This window comes from Chiloscyllium plagiosum, chromosome 29 (genome assembly GCF_004010195.1).
Source record: "Chiloscyllium plagiosum isolate BGI_BamShark_2017 chromosome 29, ASM401019v2, whole genome shotgun sequence".
NCBI classification, from domain to species: Eukaryota; Metazoa; Chordata; class Chondrichthyes; order Orectolobiformes; family Hemiscylliidae; genus Chiloscyllium; species Chiloscyllium plagiosum.
In genome coordinates, this window is record NC_057738.1 from 13217262 (window position 1) to 13223410 (window position 6149).

The 6149-nt window shown below is 40.1% G+C and overlaps 1 long non-coding RNA gene across 1 annotated transcript in view; it reads left to right on the plus strand.

The window, feature by feature from the left end:
• The window catches only part of LOC122564380, a 212439-nt gene extending 207808 nt beyond the window's left edge, over nt 1-4631 (plus strand). Inside the window, exon 4 of the long non-coding RNA XR_006315899.1 lies at nt 3935-4631. This is a non-coding gene — a long non-coding RNA (uncharacterized LOC122564380). The remainder of the gene's footprint in view (nt 1-3934) is intronic.
• Nucleotides 4632-6149: the final 1518 nt, after the last annotated feature.

The following is a 6149-nucleotide window of genomic DNA, read 5'->3' on the forward strand; positions in this document are numbered from 1 at the left end:
TTACAGGAATATTTAAGAAATTTCATTAGGAGGTGGTTAGACCAGGAAATGTTATAGTTGATGAATCTGTTCAGGTTTATGTTACCATGCCTGTTTGTACAGTGAATTAAGCTTCCAAGAGGTAATCCTGTAACGATAAGAGGTTCCAATCTCCATGCATTAATTAGACATTGAGATTAATTTGGTTCTATGCAGTTCCCGGTTGCATTGTCTGATTAGAAGCTTCAATTGCTCGTGTCCTCCCTGACCTCCTTGGAATCTGTTAAGTTTGAAACTTGGTCATTAGCTGAACAGTAATCAGTCATGTAAGTATCCAGGCAGGATGTGCATGTCAGTTAAGCAGACAAAATTAGGCCATGCCAAACATTTATCATTAAAGGGCAGATAGCCTGCCAGTTTCAACAGTCCTGCATTAAACTCTCAGCTCAAGCTGAATGTAGGTCTTGACTGACATTAATATTTATGTTGTACAAGCAAGGATTTTGGCAGCCCCCACTGCTGAGAAGATCAAAACAAGGAAGGATGATGAGATCTCGTGTGGAGCATATCTATGCAATGAATCTGTTGGGCCAAAGAGCCTTTTGCTGTGCTGTAAATGCAGTGTAATTACTATGCCTTTGTGGTCTTTGTAATTAAGGCTATCAATGGATAGCAGTTCCTGATGTCCTTGCAGACAAACTGGACGTTGTTGTCAAAGCTAGGGTGTGCCGCTGAAGTGCCAAGGTGCACTGTTCCAGTCCTTGTTAATATATTCCACCGTCTAATGGTAGAACTAGCTGTACCCATCCACTGGATCTGCAGTTAAGATTTCTGTAAAAAAAATGTTAGGGCCTGTCTAACTAGGAGTCAGTAAGTTTTTAATGGCATGCTAAATGATAATTGCTTTTAAACAATTTCTTTGACAATGAAAATTTAAATTTATAAATGTGGAGTTTCACTGCTTCAGAAAGTAGATTTAAGAAAAAATATAAATTAAAATAATTGTTTCATTGTTCTGTCTTGAAAAGTCATCTGTGTTTCTTTCTCTATTATTCTTTCTGTTCATGATTTAACTTAATTTACAATTCTGGCTTCTGCATGGCTGAGTAAGGATTCTTCAGTTTAATTGGTTTAAGAGCCTTGCAGTTTCTTGCATTGGAAAGAGATGCCAAAGATTCATTATCCAGGCCAGAAAAGTTTTGGACTAGAGGAAGCTAATACATGGCAACCTGTAAGCATTCTTAGCAGCTGTCAGTGAGGTGCCTTTTCCTTTGTTGCTATCAACAGAATTTGAACCAATATAATGTAAGTTGTTTTTATGGCATGATTTTAAAGCAGGGAAAACTCCATGCTAAGAAAAAAACTATTAGGAGGGGAAAGAGTAGATTTCCAGTCAGGGCAATGAGAGCTTAATGAACATCACCAACTGCATGTTAAAAGCTACTCTGACTTGGAAGGATATTGACCATTCCTTTAATGTCATTGGGTCAAACTCCTGCAACTCACTCCCTACTGGCATTTTTTGTGCCATGGACTCCATCACCTTCTCAAGGGCATCAATAGACAGGCAATAAATACTGACTCAGCCAATGATTACCCCTGTTGTATGAATGAATCAAAATAGAGAGTTGGAGAGAGTAAGCAGGGGAATTCCAGAGTTTAGGAACGAGACAGGTGAATGCATATCTGCAATGTTATAGTGAAAACTTCAGGGAATGTTCAAAAGGCCAGAATCAGAGGAAGACAGAGTTGTTGGAAGGTTGTAAAGTTGTGAAAGTTTATACATCCGTGAAATAGATTTAAATGGGAAGAGGAGAATTTTAAATGATCAGCTTTGGACATTTGGGGACACACTTACTGTTGAATGGGGCTCGGTGAAAAACAGATAATGGTCAGTTGAAATTCCGATGAAATGAAGTTTACAGAGGCAGGCAGACAAGAGGTCAAGTCAGGGGAGCTTTGGAATAGTCAAGTATGTAAATCACAAAGACATAAATTTGGCAACAAGTGAGCTGAAACAAGGCCAGAGGCATGATGTCCTGGTCACCAGCTCAGTTCAGGACTGAATAGGAATTGATTCTGAGGTTTAAACTGTGTGGATCCAGCTGAGGTACTGGCTCACCAGGGAGATGAAATTATTGGTAAGAGTATAGTATCTGTGGCAGGAGATGAAACCAATAACATCAATCTTTTCAATGTTACAAATTACAGTTCATCCAGCTTTAATATCAAAGAAAATAAAAGTGAAGATTTAGGGAAAAGTGGTGGAAAGTTATAGGTAGTTTTTTGCAAGGTTTGTGAAGGTTTGTATAGGTAGCTTTTAACTGTATGCCTGCAGAAGCTGGCAAATATCTGTCTTGTCACTCAACTATCAGATGAGGCAACTGTTGGATAAGGTAAGGGTTGCGAAGGGGTTAATACTTACATTCTACCAATGACACACAGTCTATAGGTGGAGGCAAGGAATTTTACTCTTCCTTTCAGATGGAACAGATGTATCTGTACTAGCTCCCTAAGGTCCTAGTAATTATGTCTGACCAATATAATTGTACTTACAATTGTGCAATAAACCATCTTGTTGTCTAAAACTGGTATCTGTTTTGTAGATACTCTACAGTGGTGTATCCTCTAGCTCTAATCACTAGATAGCCAGAGATAAAGCAAATGAGGATAGTGACAATAAGCCATGCCTGCAGAACTACATACATAAAATACCAGGAGTGGTAATCTGGGAAAGTACCACAGTAAACAGCCAAAGAGGATGAGATTTTGTATGATTGGATTAATAGTCATTTAAGGTCTCAGTCCACTGCCATTTGTATGTAACCCACAGCAGGGTCTGGCTCACTTTGTGCAAGAAGCTTGAAAGCTTGAGGCTTTTTAAAATTCATTTGTGGGACATTGGGCATCACTGACTACCCAGCATTTATTGCCTGTTCCTAGTTGCCCTTGAGAAGGTGGTGGTGAGCTGCCTTCTTGAACCGCTGCAGTCCATGTGCTGCAGATTGACTACAATGCAGTTAGGGAGGGAATTCCAGGATTTTGATCCAGTGACAGTGAAAGAACGGTGATATATTTCTAAGTCAAGATGCTAGAGGAGAATTAGCAGGTGATGGTGTTCTCATGTACTTGCCGCCCTTATCCTTCTAGATGGAAGTGGTTGTGGGTTTGAAACGTGCTATCTGAGGATCTAGAATTGCCTCTGCAGGGGTTCAACTCCATGGGAGAGGGAATTCTCCTTTGTGGGCCATCTTTATTCAATGGATACATGCTTCTCATCAGAACTTCACTTCCCCCTCAATCCTCCCTCTAAGCCTCTGGATCCTAGTTCCCTATGCCTTTCGCTAAGACTCCTGAGCCCAGATTCACTCAGGTTCTTCAGTGTAATAGGATTGTCTCTAAACCCATCAGTGGAGCTGCTGAGTTGGGTTGGACATCTTTTTAAGATAGAGATGGAAATCTTGCTGACTGCAATTATCACAGCTCCTTATGATAACTCGCTGTGGGATAGCCATTGGGTTCATAGACAGTCTCCTTCCCTCACCACAACATGTTAGTAAGGGGTGACAGGGCATCCTGTAAATTTCAGGTTCAACCTAATCAGAATTGTCCTTTTGCTATTTTTTGCAAAGGCCCTTACTATGATTCTTTGTCATTTAACTTCTATGTTCATCAATCTCCACTGACTCTCCATTTAACATTGCAAATATGCCTGTATCATATGTAAATTCTTAAACTGCCTTGCTTGTTCACTTTGCAATTTGTTTCTGTCCTGTCTGTCTCTTCTGGGTTTCGGAATGCTGTGCCACCCAACTTCCATAAATGACCATCTTCCTTTCCCCATCTCATTGCCTATCTCATTTAGAAATTCCTGTCCTCTATGTGTAGCTTTAATGTTCCATCAAAAGACACTTAACATTTGCACTTGGTTACTAACTCTTATTTCATCTTCCAGCTTGTTCCTGTTTGGGTTTGATCAGTAATGGTGGAACCTCATGATCTTGGATCAAACGGAAAATGGCTGATCCCCAGCAAAAACCCTTCAAATAAGTAAAGCAGATAATCAGCAGGATAGCTGTTCAAATTCGGGATCTCACCAACCTCAGTGAGTCAACAGTCAAGATGGAGAAACTTCACAAACCAAACCACGAGATGGTCTGCAATTAACAGTTACAATTACACATTTACTGTCTTCTTTAAATGTTATGACCTGGCTAAGGTTTTAACCACAGCACATATAAATGACCAAATTGGAATTATGGTCAAAATTTCAAGATTTCCTGTAGACCTAATGGCTCCAAGTTTCCTAATTTTGAACGTCTGGCCTGTTGTAGACCTCAGGCAATTGTAGGTTTGTGATATGTACAGCACATTGAAAAACATTGCCTGTGCAATATTCTATACAGGCACTTTGACCAGTTTGTTACTGTGAAACACATTTATTCAGGTGGTCTTACTGTATAAGACTTAGTTTATTAAAACACTCGCAAGGTAAAGCAACAACTTTTATACAACAAAATAAGTTAACTCCTTCTCAAACTAGGCTGACAGCCTGAAAAACACAGATATTACCTCTCCTGGTGAACTCGATTGGGCTGCTGGATTCAATTCACTGAACTCCAATGACAGATGTGCTCAGGGTCTGGTATGAATGTGAGTCTGACATGGAGTCTTCATTGGCCAAGTCTTCACTGAGTGAATGGCTGCCAGGTGTCCCCTCCTATCCCCCCATTCTGAGTCCTTCTGGAATGTTTTCTGGCTTCAGCCACTGGGGTCACAGATCAGGGGGTCACAGCACTTGAAGAAGTTAGGCCAGGTCATCCCAGTCCCTTTCCAAGATATGATTAATCTACGATACTAAGGAGTCTGGCCAAAGCAGTGAAAAACACAAACATAATGTTCTGGCTGAGTACCTCTTAATGTGTTTTGGGTCATAACGACTCTCCCAGTGTTGAGGTTGAGGACCTCAGTCAGGTCTGGGCTGGTCCTTGTTGGCTTTTGACTTGTGATAACCTTGGCTTCTTTGCATTCCATCAGGCCTTGCTTGCAGATAGTGTTTAGTCAATTTTATGTTGAGCCCAGTTGCTTAGGCCAGTGGCCAAAGGTAGAATTGTAAAAATTGATTTTCAGCTCTTCCAGTGCAGAATATGGGGAAAAAATACATCTTATGGGTGAAATTCCATTTCAAGATAAGCTTCTGATTAGATCATCCAGCTGAATAGTACAGACAGTATCTGTAGTGATAGATACAATTGCTGCAAAAGGCTGGATTGTGACATTCTCCCTAAAAATCATGACAGCTGTTGCAATATAAATGAATGAAAATCACTGAGCTCAGGTCTACAATTTCTCAATCCAGGCATTTTGAAATAGATAGCATTCCACAAATGTTTATCGGAAGGTAGGAATATTGGAACATAGGACTTCTAAGCAGGAGGAGGCCTTTTGGACCTTTCAAGCTGGTTCTACCATTCCATAAGATCATGTTTGATCAGGTTGTGGTCTTAACTGCACTTACCTGTCGACCTCCATAACTTGTGACTCTCTTGTCCATCAAAAATCTATTCAACTCTGCTTGATAATTATTCAGTGAACTTGCCTCACTCTTTTCAAGGTAAGAGAATTCCACGTACTAATCAACCAATGAGAGAAAATCATTTAAATTCATGTTTGTCCTAAAAGAGAGACCTATTGTTCTTAAGGCACATTCCCCACATGAAGAACCATCTGTCCCGTACCCATCATACCAAGTCCACTTGGGAACTTGTAAGCTTCAATAAGATCAGCTCTCAATCTTCTAAAATCCAAAGGGTACCACCAAATCCTTTCAACCGCTTTTTTGCTTTAAAACTAAGGAATGAATCATTTGAAGTGTTTCTGATGCAACTTTATCTTTTTTCATATTAAACCGAAACTGTATACAGCAGCCCAGATGTGATCTCCCTCAAACCCTGTATGTCTGCAGTAAGCGTTCCTACTTTTACATTCCATTCCCCTTGTAATAAAGACCAGGAGATGGAACGATATTACAGAATGTTATCAAGATAGAATTGCATAGAATGTTCAGTACAGAAACCAATGATGTTGGTCAATGTTGGTATCTATGCTTCATGCAATCCCCTACTTTCTCTTAACCATGGGATCATCATTTCTGTTCTCTACTCCATTAA